The sequence below is a fragment of the Myotis myotis genome, unplaced genomic scaffold (assembly GCF_014108235.1).
Source record: "Myotis myotis isolate mMyoMyo1 unplaced genomic scaffold, mMyoMyo1.p scaffold_m19_p_2, whole genome shotgun sequence".
NCBI lineage: Eukaryota > Metazoa > Chordata > Mammalia > Chiroptera > Vespertilionidae > Myotis > Myotis myotis.
The window spans coordinates 196,009,974-196,022,761 of NW_023416324.1; the positions used below are offsets into that span (position 1 = coordinate 196,009,974).

A 12,788-nucleotide genomic window follows, 5' to 3' on the forward strand; every position below is an offset into this window, starting at 1 on the left:
ACTTTTCTTGAAAAAGACTTTCCAATACATATACAATATTACAGTTTGCTTCCTTCTAAGTTAGAACAGGCCTGGGTTTCTAAGAACGAACTTGTTCCAGCAAGAATGTTTTTCTAAACTCTCACAGCTATTTCATGTTCTGGACCATTAATGATTATGTACTGATAAGAGTCTTCAGCTACCAGTAAAATTTTAAGAAATATGATGGAAATAAGATGTTTTTCAGATGTCTCTTATTCCAAGCCCAGTCTCTGTGGCTTCCTACAATGCTGTGCCAGAGAAGGAGAGCAAATAGTCCTTACTCCTCCTCCTGGGAATAAAACCTGCCCCACGATAAATAAATCATTTGTGCATATAAAAGTTTTATTTGAAAGAAAAATTGCTGTCAATAACCCGAAATAGCTGTGGAAATGACATTCAGTATCTATTTTTAAAAAATGCATTAAATATGGATCCAGTGGAATCGTGAGGAATTAATTCGCTTGGAGGCAAAATTTCCATCAGCATCAAGGTGGCTGTGAGACTCTGGCAGGGGCAGAGCCTGGGGAGCGGCCTGCGGTTTGATGCCAATGGGGCTGCAGGAAGGACAAATGGCTCATTAGAAAGAAGCCATGGTAACAACACCCCAGAGAACAGCTGCGTGTGAAGCTGAGTCAGAGAGCACAACCCTACAGAGGAGGAGCCAAGAGAAACCGCTCGCCCTCAGCGGTCAGCGCGTGGATAGCAGCTTTGAGCCTATCATCCGAGAAGGGAATGTCATCAGTTCTTGGCAGAGTCTACCCCTCTGTGAAGCGGGTTCAGATGAAAGGTGTCTTGGACACTTGCTAGGCTGTTGGTCTTACACGGCAGCGTGAGCCCAGCAGAGAAAGCCAGAGTCCGGATCCCAGGAGCCTTACCAGGCGGCAGGCCTGTTATCTGTGCCAACAGCACCTGATCACAGGGGAGGAAGTTATTAAAAAGTGCGTCGTTGCCCAGCCAACATGGCTCCATAATTAACTGTTGACCTGTGAACCAGGAGGTCAGGGTTCCATTCCCAGTTGGGGCATCTGCCTGGGTTGTGGGCTTGATCCCCAGTGTGGGGCATGCAGGAGGCAGCCCATCAATGGTTCTCTCTCATCATTGATGTTTCTATCTCTCTCCACCTCTCTCTTCCTCTCTGAAATCAATAAAAATAATTTTTAAAAAAGTGGGCTACTGACGAGGGCTGGGCCACCTCCAGGTCAGGGTCCCTTGTCCTCAAGGTCAGGTTTCAGGGAAGGCTTCTGTGGCCCTTGAGGTCACACACCCTCTGTTGTTCTTGGAGAAGGAGGGAGAGGGCTGGGCCCTGGCTAGTGGAGGTGGAGAGAGAGGAACCTGAGAGAGACAGAATAATTCAGACAGGACTCTGGAAATCACAACTGGACTTGACTCTGTCCCGGGGGGGGGGGGGGGTTGCTCTAGTACAGGCAGCAAATATGTTGGACAGTCCGGTGGAGCTTGGTGTGACAAGTATAAATAATCTTGGAGTTGGACTTGTATTTCTACCTTCTATTTTTGAGATCCCTCTTTGGAGTCACTCAGCCTAGTATTGGTTGACTTTCTGTATGAAGCATACTCTGTCTCTAAGGTCAAGGTCTTTAGTATCAATGGTTCAAGCTATAGATTTACTATTCCATAATTTGTCTTAGAATCAGAGTTGGAAGGGGCAGTAGAGATCTGACCCACTCATTGTAGAGATGAGGAAACCGAGGGCTAGAAGAGTTAAGGAACTTGGATGAAGCTATCAGAAAAGCTGGGGCTAGGATTCAAGGTTTTCTCCACCAAGCAGAGTCCTCTGCTATTTGAAAAGTAACATTAATTTCCTGCTTTTGCATTCTGCTCACACTTCTGTTTATTCACTGTGTTTCAAATTATGTGGTCCATTTCCCTGTCCCAAAGAGAAGTGAATATGTTGGTTCAGCAGGAATTTTCCAAGAGCTGAGCTGAGAAAGGGGGAGAGAGAGAGAGAGAGCAAGAATGCAAACCTATACATCAGAGCCTACAAAGCTTAATGTGACCAAAGGAATGTTAATCGACAAACACTATCCAGATTTAACAACACTCGAGACATTATAAACTGACACCCGTACAAACATATGAAATACAGAAAATAGGATTAACCTTTGTCTTCAGGGGAGGTCATGCCTGCTTAAGGGCAATCCATCGTCAGCTGGCTGATATCTTGATATGGCCTAAGATTTGCACTTAGTATGGCAGGCAATATTCATGCGCTGCCAAGTGAAAAGGGATTTGGTATTTTCCAGTTCAATAAATGCAAACAAACCACATAATTGGGCATTAAGTAGATTGTGTTTTATCAGACTTTTCCAGTCCTGCAGTCTGTGTTGACCCAATCAACTAAATTATTGCCACTCTGGTTATCTGTGAATAAAAAACACAATTACAATTCCTGGGGCCTTACCTGCCACCTCCTCTGTAACACGTCTGATGGTGGTGAAATATCCCAGTCTGCTGAGTCATAGTCATTTCCTCCCTCCATCACTTAGGGTGGGTCCGTGATGCACAGTGACAGTTTGGGGACATAAGCTGCCTTATATTTTTATATCCCTGTCTTATCTTAGCTAATCTCCACCTTATTCCTTAAGAATGGGAATTCTTCTGCACCTCTGCACACACTCAACAAACATTACTGATCGAGGGTTCATCATACAAAGGTACTGAAGATACAAAGATCCCCTCCAGGAGCTCACAGTCTAGTGGTAAAGATATAGGTCTAAATAAATAATAAAAATGTAGTGTGGTAACGTGGTGCCTGGGTGGTGATTGGAAAGTCTTTCCAAGAGCCACAAGCCCTGTTTCTTCTTCCATTGGTTCGTCTCTGTACTCCTTGACCTTCATCCTTAGAGGCAGCCATCACGTTGACACCCATCCGGAAGTTGGCTAGTGTTAGACACCGGAAAGGTCCCCACCGCCTCGCCTTCATCTCACTGGCCATTTTCATACCTATCCCCTGCGTTCACAGGCAGATGTGAGGAAGCTTTAAGTCAATAAACGGGGAAGGGGAAGGGGGTGTAAATGATGATCAATTAAGATGATGGACAGAAGTATTGGAACATCACTTATATTCATTTTTATGTAAGAAATTTTAACATATGTAATACTTTCAACAACGAAGTGGTTTTTTTTTTTTAATTTAAAAGAAAAATATTAAATTTCCCCAACTTTTAACTTTTATGACACTGACACCCTCATTAGGCCTGTCTGTTGGATGGGCACATATCAAGTAGGTGTGGTACCCTCAGGAAAAAGTGAGTTCTCAGAGCAGAGGGAGGCATCTGCAGTCTTTTGGCCGTCAGATATTGGAACATATTTCAGGTTATCAGTGCTTGGTTGAGTGGATTTAAGAATTATATTATCCAAAATCTAGGGTTGCCAAACTATGGCCATGGTCAAATCCAGCCTGATGCTTATTTTTGTAAATAAAGCCATGCTCACTGATTTACATATTGTCTGTGTCTGCTTTCAGATAGCAGTGGCAGAGTTGAGCAGTGTGGGGGTCAGGAGTCAGTCTCCTGGGGATGTGCCATCCTGGCATGAAGATTATTTCGAGCTGAAACAATTAAAACCCTACAAACCCAAGAAGAGTTTTCGTTGTTGTTTGTTTGTGTGTGTGTGTGTGTGTGTGTGTGTGTGTGTGTGTGTGTTTAACTTCCACCCCAACTCTTCTTGCCTAAAGAGATTCAGATAAATAAGTGTATAAAAAAAAAAAAGTGTATCACAGAAGCACTGCTTCAGGAAAGGAACCTTAGAATAATTATCTTAGTATTTTCACTTACGCACATATGAAATTAAGTGTGGCAGACAGGGAGGATACAAGCAAAACTCTGCTGCTAGATTCCCCATAGTGCCCCTTTGTTTCTGGTGGCCCTGCAAGAATTTGCTGTTTGCTCTTTCTCTCCTACCTGTGAATTGCCTACTTTCCCCTCCCTTAGTCTAAAATGACATATATACCTCTTTAGCCTCACTGTCTTTGGAATTTTCATGCTTATGTGAATTCCCTGTATGCATGCATTAAAATTTGATTTTCTCTTGTTAAAATGCTGTATGTTATTTAAATTATTCAACCAGCCAGAAGAACTAAAGGGGTAAGGGACAGTAGTTGAAACAGAGATTGTATGGCCTGAAAAACTGGAAACATTTACTATCAGGCCCTTTACGGACAACATTGGCCAAGTTCCACCCCCAAAATTGTTCAATTTTTAAAAAAATATATATTTTGTTGATTTTTTACAGAGAGGAAGGGAGAGAGATAGAGAGTTAGAAACATCGATGAGAGAGAAACATCGATCAGCTGCCTCCTGCACACTCCCCACTGGGGATGTGCCCGCAACCAAGGTACATGCCCTTGACCGGAATCGAACCTGGGACCCTTCAATACGCAGTCCGATGCTCTATCCACTGAGCCAAACCGGTTAGGGCAAAATTGTTCAATTTTTGAAAATTTTTATAAGATGGGGAGAGAGGATAGTGGCCATGAAAATCTTTATGTCACACCAAGGTTCACTGGTTATCTCATGACAAAGTTCTTAAAAGAAAGGTAGAATTAAAGATGAATTATGCATGTTTATTTTATAAAAACACTAATGTTTCAAAGTTGCTGGCCTTTTATTCTGATGACAAGTAGCTGACTCTAGTGACCAAGAAGATATTTTTGAAAACAAAACAAAAAACAAACACAAAACAAAAAAACCACACACACATTTAAAATATTGTTTTAAGTGAAAATATCTTTTCACTTTGGAACAATGTGTGAGAAATGATTGTGTATTTCACAAAAAATCTTCTGTGGAGAGAACATTTTGAAAAAAAATATTTTGATGTGTTCCTACTTTGTGTGAGTGTGCTTCTAAAAAGAATAAGTGTATCACAGAAAATTGTTCATATGTATATTCTTAGACACTTGGAAGCAGAATTTTTTCAGTTTAAAAGCCATCTAAATGAAGAGTTTCAATAGAATTTGAAGCCATATGTTAAAATTACACAAATACAACACTTTTCTACTGGTTTTCAAAAATGACTGGCATCTGGAAATATGAATATTTACTAGCTGAGTTTCAACAGAAATCTTTGTCTAAGGAAGAATGAAAAAATGAGCATCGCGATTTAGTAAGTTCAGTCAATGGTGGACTTCTTTTCCCATTTGGACATGTGTCTTTGTGATATACTTTTCCCAGCTACTATTATTATTTTGTTTTTAGCAAAAACAAAAAATATTTGTGTACATTTAATAAATATAAAAACTACATTTCTTGTTTTTAAATTTTTAAAATCTTTTATATTATTTACTTCATCTTTTTCTTACTCAGTTCATATCTATTTTTGTGTCAGTTTTATAATGTATATAGTTTGTTGGTGGAGAAGAAGATATATGCAATTATGAATAAATAAGTATGTATACATTGGGATGCATGCCTCCCAAATATTTAAAAAAATAGGAATGTATCATTACAGTGTTTGGAGACCACTGATTTTGAGTGTGAATTTGGAATTTAGGTGATAAGTTTAAATAGGGCTTTGCCACTCACTGGCTACATTCTATTGATCAGAATAATTTATTGTAAGTCTTATTTTCTGAACTGTAAAATTGAGATAATTCCCGTGAGACACTTAATATAGAATCTAACACATAGTAAATGTTCAATAAATATAACTGTTTGATAAACATCAGTAAACAATATTATTGTACCTAAATATCTCCACATTCTCCAGTCTTCTAGGGTCACCCTTTTCTTGATTATCCCAATAGAATAACTCAATCCCTCTCATCTCACTTATTTATGGGAAGACCAGCATACATCCCTGAATTTCTACAAAGGGTGCTTAAATTCGGGATAGTTTCATTTTCCTGCTGGTTGCTTGATGCTTCTCTCCTGGTTCAGATGTCCATCACCTGCAGGCTTCTGTCCTGTTCCTTCTCCACATGTCCCCAAGAGTGGGCATAGCCTCCTTTCCAGCATTTTTTAAGACTCAGGGCTGTTGTAAGACTTATGACTTTGGAATAACACAGGGTAAATACAGTTCAGAACAGTAAGCAACTTAAAATTTAGATATCACAGTTCCCTCTCTAAATTCACGTACTGCCCACTGCTGGGAATGTCTTGCTGAGTCTGTACAGCCCTAGGCCCAGACTGTCTTCCTGTTGTTGGCACAGTTCTTTCCCTTCAGAGAACTTTCTGCCTTCTTAGCTCTTTCTTGAATTCAGAGTTCAGCCTGTTTCTCAGACCAGCACAGCCTACTCTGTTATGCCAAGGTCTTAAGCACAGCTTCAGTCTGGGCATTAAACTCCGTTAGGAATATCATTAACACTTATGAGTGAATAACGCTCCCTGAAGTTGTTCAATAAGGAAGCCCTGACCTTTTCCATCAAGAGTGAAGGTGGATGGGAACACTTGACTTTCAAACCCAATAAGCCATTAATATCACTTCCTAAATAAAAAACCTGGAGTCTTTCCTGAATCCAAAATTATCAGATTGAATTCTGAAAGCAGGGGCTCAAGTTAAAAAATGTTATGCTTCCTTTCTCCTATGAGTCTTTATAATGGAGCTGGGCAATAAAAAATTGTATTATCCCTACTTTATAGATCTTTTTTTCTTTTCCTTTCTCTGTAATCAAGTCCTATAGGTCTTGATTTCTTCCCCTTTTCAACACCACCACCACTAAAAATAACAACAATACTATCATCACCATCACCACCTTTATGACCCTTATGACCCACATAACAACTTAGATCATGACATCACTGTCCCCACTATCACCCTCACCATCAGCATATCATCTTCTCCATCACCACCATGGCTACCGTCACTAACATCACAGTCACCACCATCATGAAGGACCACTGTTATCAGCTCAATGGTTATGATCACCATCACCATAGCCATCTCTACCTCCTTGTTGGCTTTTCGGAGACCCTGTGGCAATTCTGTGAAAAGCTGCCAAAGCTCTCTAGAGTTTTTATTTGGGGAATTCTATAGGCATGTCTTCCAGCTGTCTGCTTCCAACTTTTTTTTTTTTTTTTTTTGCTCATTAGATACTTTTCGCCCCCAACTGCCCTCTCCTGCTGGCCTGGTTGCCCCCAACTGCCCTCCCCTTCTGGCCTTATCACCCACAACTGCCCTCCCCTTCTGGCCATCTTGTGACCACATGGGGGCGGCCATCTTGTGCAAAGGTGTGATGGTCAATTTGCATGTTACCGCTTTATTACATAGGACCAGAGGCCCGGTGCACAACATTCGTGCACTCGGGGGGTTGGGGGGGGGGGGGAGTCCCTCAGCCAGGCCTGTGACCTTTAGCAGTCCAGGAGCCCTCGGGGGATGTCCTACTGATGGCTTAGGCCCATGCAGTCGGACATCCTTAGTGCTGCTGCGGAGGCAGGAGAGGCTCGCTATGCTCGCCAGCCATCAGCCCAGCTTGTGGCTGAGTGGCGCTCCCCCTGTGGGAGCACACTGACCACCAGGGGGGCAGCTCATGCATTGAGCTTCTGCCCCTCTGGTGGTCAGTGCATGTCATTTGGTCGATTTGCATATTGCCCTTTTATTATATAGGATAGCTTTCTAAAGATTCTTCAACATAATTTCTATTTTAGTTATTACTTGTATTAGCTTCCTATTGCTGCTGTTACAAACCACCACAAACTTAGTGGTTTAAAACAATACAAATTTATTATGTTGTAGTTCTGGAGGTCAGAAGTCTTAAAATCAATGTGACAGTGGGGCTGTGTTCCTTCTGGAGTCTCTAGGGTAGAATATTTGCTTACTTTTTCTAACTTCTAGATCAGGCCACCTGCATTCCTTAGCTCATGACCTCATCCTCCATCTATAAAGTCAGCAGCATAGCATCTTCCAATTTCTTTCTGACCTCTGTCTCCCTCTTTATAAAAAAGAACTTTGTGATTGCATTGGGCTCCCCAGGCTAATCTCCCCATCTCAAAACCCTTAATTTAATCACATATGCAAAGCCTCTTTTGCTTTCTAAGGCAACATATTCACAAATTCCTATGATTAGGACTTGGATATCTTAGGGGCATACCAAGTCTTTATTTGGAATAGGATGTCTTTATTCAGCCTTCCATACCACTACTTCTATTATTACTACTGCTAGCAAAAATTTGCCAGGAACTATGCTAACTGCTTTACATTCTTCATCTCAATTAGTTCATAAACCACATACTAAGATTGTGTAACTTTCTGAGGCAGGCTTATGACTAAGCCATTGCTGATAATGACAGTAATTCATCACAAAATTGAGTAATAATGATAGAAAAATCTGCATTTCCACTCCTATCGAGCACTGACTTGTATATGCCTACAAGTTAATTATGAGATTATAAACGTATTTTTACAAAAATGTAGTCATATGGGTAGAAATTTGCATTTAGAAGAAATTCAGCTACATTTGAGTCGCTGGAAGGAAAGCTTGTAGTTACTGGGTTCAGTTAGCGTAGATCATTGAGACCAATGCTAATTAGATGTATGGTTGCTACTCCTGAATGGAACAGTTTGTTGCACTTAGCTTAAGAGACTATATGCATAACCCATGGACATAGACAATAGTGGAGTAGGCCTGGGGGTGGAGAATACAGGGTAGAAGGGGTCAATGGAGGGAAAAAGGGGACACCTGTAATACTTTCAACAAGATAAATTTAAAAAAAAACAAAAAACTGTCCTAGACCCTTGACCAAGATGCTATGAAATGCAAACCTTCAAGTAGGACCTTTGTCAGAAAAGTGTGGCTTAATGCACAAAACCCAAAAACTCACCACTGCTATTCAAACCCAATTTATAAACCGATGGTTGCACAAGAATTTGTTAGCATTAAAAAGTCCCACATTATCATGCAATTGAGTAGCATCTGTTTAATGTACTCTTGCCACTCAAATCTGTTAGAGGCAGTCCTCAATGTACTGTGCAACACTTAGAAGTGCAGCTGATGTATCTAAACATAGGGCCCAAATGACAATTTGTCACCTAAGACTTCCTAAGTATTAGGAGGGTTAGAGGCTCTTGAACACTGGTTTGAAACTCTTAGCTGTCTGATTTAAGGCTATTTTAAAATAGAATATAATTAAGATGATAGTTATAAAAGGCTAAATATAGATAATAGTCTAGCCCAGTCATTTTCAGCCTGTTGGCTGTAAATTCTAGCAACATGTGGAAGTTATTGTAAGGAGTCCATTAATCCATTTGAGTACCAAATGTTGTCTGCAGATTATATCCTCCATATCAAATGTTGATACGGTTGTGATGAGTAATACAAATGTGCTTAAAATATCACTGAATTCATAGAAGCTTTTGGTCATTTTGCATGTTATTAATAATCATTAGGCACTTCAGTACAATTAAGTGTGAAATTCTGATATCCTCAAAGTGGTTGGGCACCTCTGCTCTAACTTGAATTTAGCAGTGGGCACAAAATACTTCTGATACACCAATGTTTCCATTCCTTATAAGATTAAAGCTTTAGATGAGCTGTCATCTGAAAGTTCTATTCAGAAGTGAGTCTCCCAAAAGATGCTGAGGAGTTGAGCAATATATTAAGACTAACAATGCTGATGAAACCTTTCAATAGCATCTTTTTCTTTCTACAATGATAGCTTAAGAGTAAGTTTAGCAAGATAAAGGTAAAAAAGTCTCATTTCCTTTTAACTCGCCTGAAGGAGTGCCTAAATCAATAAACTGGATGGGTCTGTTTTTAAAACCCAACACTATCTTTTCTAAGAAAATGTCTAGCTTTTAATTTGTAAATAAATGCTATCAGTTGTATAGCACTTTACAAGAAATTTTTGCACTGTAGGGTCCCAGAGTGGGAACATTCTTATCATTTGTAGTCTTTTTATTTATTTACTTATTTTTAAAGCAAGCAACTCTTTTTTTCATTCTTTATTGATTTCAGAGAGGAAGAGAGAGGGATAGATAGAAACATCAATGATGTCAGAGAACCATTGATCAGCTGCCTCCTGCACTCCCCGCATTGGGGATCGATCCCCCAATCTAGGCATGTGCCATGACCAGGAATCAAACCGTGGCTTCCTTTTTCATAGATCCATGGCTCAACTCTGAGCCACACCAGCTGGGCTCATCTGTAGTCTTTTGAAAAAGAAAAAAAAGAAACAACGCACACTATTTCAAAGATGAGAAGCCACATGAAAGGTTAAGTGACTTGTCAAACACAGAAGAGGAAGCTACAAATATTTTTTTTTTAAAAAAATCACATAATAGCAACTTAAGTGATGTGAATTAGATGTTAGAAACGTGTCATACTGAATTTTCTATGCATTTTGACTATTTGATCCCAATGAAGAAAAACTGGAAACATTTTGTGGTCATCTTACCTTCCTTAAGAGGAAAAAAATACTCTGATTTAAACTGACAGGTACAGTTTGGGTGTTGACTATATTCTCTTTAGGCTTAGTATAATAAAAATTCCTATAAATATCAGCATTTCAGGACTTATTTTTATATCTAAATAATAATTTACTAAATAAACAGGTTTCAGGCTAATAGCACAGAGTTTTACAATTTATAATTACACAGGATCCAATATTTGTAAGTTTTTAACACATAAAAAAACTTGTCCTGTGTATAGGATTGTATGGCATTGAAATATCTTGGGGAGTCTGCAGACTCTCCTTAGAAATCTTTACCATAGTTTAATTAACAGCAAGTTCCAACTTTCTGAAATGGTATAAATTATAGCTGGGCAAGTAGGGATAAAGATTTACTGAATGCCTTTCAGTATGTTTTCAATCCATGGAACCATTATAAAATTGAGGCTGACTCCACAGTTTTTTGGGGTTTTTTTGTTTTTTTTTAATATATTTGTATTGATTTCAGAGAGGAAGGTAGAGGGAGAAAGAAACAGAAACATCAACGATTTCATTGATTGGCTGCCTCCTGCACACCCCACACTGGGGACAGAGCCCACAGCCCATAACCTGGACATGTACCCTGATCAGGAACCAAACTGGGACCTCCTGTTCATAGGCTGATGTTCAACCATTGAACCATGCTGGCCGGGCTGACTCCATAGTTCTTGCTTAGATAAAACAACATACGATACTATATAGGAATTTCAAAATTATTACACTGGAGGTTAAATACTGTCAGATGCTTACATTTACCAATCAGATGACTAAGTTGGCTGAAAGTTAAGGTGCTTGAGAGCTGACAAGATTTCTATATTCCTTTTTCTATTTCCTTCAGCACCTGTTGGAAGGGACAACCCTGCTCATATTTTGCACTATAGCTGTTTGCTGATATAAAACATGTCCCTTTTAAGATGCCCCAAATACTTACCTGCAAAATAAAATATTCACTCTTCTCTGGTGACTTAGTCAACTGTTAGATAATATCCTCTCTGCTGATTCCCAGAGCACACATTTTAAGCAGCCAGTTCTGGTTAGTTCTGCTCATTCAATCACTCATTCAACCAACCAACCAACCAACCAACCGTCACTTATAGATCATCTACTATGTGTTGAATTCAGTTATCTTAAATGGAACCAAAGCAAAAAGTTTTAAAGAATTACCAGAGCTTTTATTTTTGCTTAGTTTTATTAAAAAAATAAATATATCATAAAGCTTTTTTTTTTTCTTTAGGGAGAAAAAAGGAACAAGTTTCATAAAATCAAATAAGCAATGGCAAGGTATCTTAACTTGAAAAAGATTGGGAATCACAGGTTTACAAGTTCTAATTGAAACAACAACTGTAACAGCCACAGTTGGCCGCTTCATGCCAATGGCAGCAAACAAGATCAACTAGAGCAAAATAAATAATGGTGTGGAAGCCCTGAAAAGTGTTTAAACAGACTGATTCACTGAGACATGAATATAGATATATCTTGCTTTAAATAACACAGAAGTTCCTGAAAAGTTTTGTGTAAATGAAATGACCACAAGATACTCAAAAAGCTTGGTATCTGAAGGAATTCTGTGAATTCTTTTGTGAACAGCCACTTCCACTTTTATAAATCCAGGTGTTTGCTTTGCTTAAGGCAAAGTAAACCTAGCTGCTACCTCTCTGAATTGAGATGTCAGCATATTCATCTAACACTGCTCCAGCTGGGCCAGTAGCACAACTTCCAAGTTTGTGTTTCTATTAAGTAGTGTAAAATACAGAGCCAGCCAGGAAACCCAGCTGCATCTGGCAAAGCAGGCATAGGGGCGGGATTACCACCTTTAACATTATTTCCAAGTCAGCAAATACTTTTGAGAGTCTACTTTGTGCAAAGCACAGTAATAAGCCCTATCAATTTGCTTACAGATAGACTTGCTTTCTCTAAAACCTTGGCAGGGCCTACCTCTGGAACCCTAAAATAAAGTAATACTCCTAATCTTCAAAACTGGCTTTAACCAAATTAGCTGCCCAACTTTTTCAAACTGAGTGAATGATAATGGGAGAGACTTTTTCCAAGGCTGAAGTGTAACAACACGAGAATCACATATAACTGGCTAGTGAAAAATTTTGCTGATGACAAAAATTTTTCAAATAGTTCCTTTTTTTAAACTTCCTCTAAACACAACTCTGAATTCTCAGGCAAACTCTGCAAAAGTTAAAGTCATTGGTACGCTTTGGTTCGGTGATACATTTGTCTGGCTGATAGAAATATTTCTTTCCACTTTGGACAGGGAGTACGTATGAGAATACTAGTTCCAGTCAGTTTTATCACTGTAAATACACCAAATCCTCACTTTGTTCACAGCTTCCATTTCATTTGGCCAAACTTCTACCAGGCTTAAGTCACATTCAC

At 39.4% G+C, this 12,788-nt stretch overlaps 1 long non-coding RNA gene across 1 annotated transcript; it reads right to left on the minus strand.

Moving 5' to 3' along the window:
- Positions 1–342: 342 nt before the first annotated feature.
- On the minus strand, positions 343–7,092 carry LOC118677409. Its single transcript, XR_004974392.1, has 2 exons — positions 5,726–7,092; positions 343–3,016 (listed from the first exon to the last, which is right to left on the minus strand). It is a non-coding gene; the product is annotated as an uncharacterized LOC118677409 (long non-coding RNA).
- Positions 7,093–12,788: the final 5,696 nt, after the last annotated feature.